The sequence below is a fragment of the Ipomoea triloba genome, chromosome 16, assembly GCF_003576645.1.
Source record: "Ipomoea triloba cultivar NCNSP0323 chromosome 16, ASM357664v1".
In the NCBI taxonomy this organism is placed as follows: Eukaryota; Viridiplantae; Streptophyta; class Magnoliopsida; order Solanales; family Convolvulaceae; genus Ipomoea; species Ipomoea triloba.
The window spans coordinates 17,799,619-17,802,695 of record NC_044931.1 but is presented as its reverse complement, the minus strand read 5'-3'; positions in this window follow the sequence as shown (position 1 = coordinate 17,802,695).

Below are 3,077 nucleotides of genomic sequence, written 5' to 3'. Positions count from 1 at the left end.
TCATAAGGATCCGGAGATCGAAATGAGACTTAGGTTATCTCACCCTAACTCACTCAAAGGCAGATAGATTGCCGGACTCATAAGGATCCGGAGATCGAAATGAGACTTAGGTTATCTCACCCTAACTCACTCAAAGGCAGATAGATTGCCGGACTCATAAGGATCCGGAGATCGAAATGAGACTTAGGTTATCTCACCCTAACTCACTCAAAGGCAGATAGATTGCCGGACTCATAAGGATCCGGAGATCGAAATGAGACTTAGGTTATCTCACCCTAACTCACTCAAAGGCAGATAGATTGCCGGACTCATAAGGATCCGGAGATCGAAATGAGACTTAGGTTATCTCACCCTAACTCACTCAAAGGCAGATAGATTGCCGGACTCATAAGGATCCGGAGATCGAAATGAGACTTAGGTTATCTCACCCTAACTCACTCAAAGGCAGATAGATTGCCGGACTCATAAGGATCCGGAGATCGAAATGAGACTTAGGTTATCTCACCCTAACTCACTCAAAGGCAGATAGATTGCCGGACTCATAAGGATCCGGAGATCGAAATGAGACTTAGGTTATCTCACCCTAACTCACTCAAAGGCAGATAGATTGCCGGACTCATAAGGATCCGGAGATCGAAATGAGACTTAGGTTATCTCACCCTAACTCACTCAAAGGCAGATAGATTGCCGGACTCATAAGGATCCGGAGATCGAAATGAGACTTAGGTTATCTCACCCTAACTCACTCAAAGGCAGATAGATTGCCGGACTCATAAGGATCCGGAGATCGAAATGAGACTTAGGTTATCTCACCCTAACTCACTCAAAGGCAGATAGATTGCCGGACTCATAAGGATCCGGAGATCGAAATGAGACTTAGGTTATCTCACCCTAACTCACTCAAAGGCAGATAGATTGCCGGACTCATAAGGATCCGGAGATCGAAATGAGACTTAGGTTATCTCACCCTAACTCACTCAAAGGCAGATAGATTGCCGGACTCATAAGGATCCGGAGATCGAAATGAGACTTAGGTTATCTCACCCTAACTCACTCAAAGGCAGATAGATTGCCGGACTCATAAGGATCCGGAGATCGAAATGAGACTTAGGTTATCTCACCCTAACTCACTCAAAGGCAGATAGATTGCCGGACTCATAAGGATCCGGAGATCGAAATGAGACTTAGGTTATCTCACCCTAACTCACTCAAAGGCAGATAGATTGCCGGACTCATAAGGATCCGGAGATCGAAATGAGACTTAGGTTATCTCACCCTAACTCACTCAAAGGCAGATAGATTGCCGGACTCATAAGGATCCGGAGATCGAAATGAGACTTAGGTTATCTCACCCTAACTCACTCAAAGGCAGATAGATTGCCGGACTCATAAGGATCCGGAGATCGAAATGAGACTTAGGTTATCTCACCCTAACTCACTCAAAGGCAGATAGATTGCCGGACTCATAAGGATCCGGAGATCGAAATGAGACTTAGGTTATCTCACCCTAACTCACTCAAAGGCAGATAGATTGCCGGACTCATAAGGATCCGGAGATCGAAATGAGACTTAGGTTATCTCACCCTAACTCACTCAAAGGCAGATAGATTGCCGGACTCATAAGGATCCGGAGATCGAAATGAGACTTAGGTTATCTCACCCTAACTCACTCAAAGGCAGATAGATTGCCGGACTCATAAGGATCCGGAGATCGAAATGAGACTTAGGTTATCTCACCCTAACTCACTCAAAGGCAGATAGATTGCCGGACTCATAAGGATCCGGAGATCGAAATGAGACTTAGGTTATCTCACCCTAACTCACTCAAAGGCAGATAGATTGCCGGACTCATAAGGATCCGGAGATCGAAATGAGACTTAGGTTATCTCACCCTAACTCACTCAAAGGCAGATAGATTGCCGGACTCATAAGGATCCGGAGATCGAAATGAGACTTAGGTTATCTCACCCTAACTCACTCAAAGGCAGATAGATTGCCGGACTCATAAGGATCCGGAGATCGAAATGAGACTTAGGTTATCTCACCCTAACTCACTCAAAGGCAGATAGATTGCCGGACTCATAAGGATCCGGAGATCGAAATGAGACTTAGGTTATCTCAACCTAACTCAATCAAAGGCAGATAGACTGCCGGACTCATAAGGATCCGAAGATCGAAATGAGACTTAGGTTATCTCAACCTAACTCACTCAAAGGCAGGAAGAATGCTGGACTCATAAGGATCCGAAGATCGAAATGAGACTTAGGTTATCTCAACCTAACTCACTCAAAGGCAGACAGACTGCCGGACTCATAAGGATCCGAAGATCGAAATGAGACTTAGGTTATCTCAACCTAACTCACTCAAAGGCAGGCAGAATGCCGGACTCATAAGGATCCGAAGATCGAAATAAGACTTAGGTTATCTCAACCTAACACAATCAAAGGCAGATAGACTGCCGGACTCATAAGGATCCGAAGATCGAAATGAGACTTAGGTTATCTCAACCTAACTCACTCAAAGGCAGGCAGACTGCCGGACTCATAACGATCCGAAGATCGAAATGAGACTTAGGGTAGCTCAACCTAACTCACTCAAAGGCAGGCAGACTGCCGGACTCATAACGATCCGAAGATCGAAATGAGACTTAGGGTAGCTCAACCTAACTCACTCAAAGGCAGGCAGACTGCCGGACTCATAACGATCCGAAGATCGAAATGAGACTTAGGGTAGCTCAACCTAACTCACTCAAAGGCAGACAGACTGCCGGACTCTTAAGGATCCGAAGATCGAAATGAGAGTTAGGTTATCTCAACCTAACTCAATCAAAGGCAGAGAGACTGCCGGACTCATAAGGATCCGAAGGTCGGAATGAGACTTAGGTTATCTCAACCTAACTCACTCAAAGGCATGCAGACTGCAGGACTCATAAGGATCCGAAGATCGAAATGAGACTTAGGTTATCTCAACCTAACTCACACAAAGGCATGCAGACTGTCGGACTCATAAGGATCCGAAGATCGAAATGAGACTTAGGTTATCTCAACCTAGCTCACTCAAAGGCAGACAGACTGCCG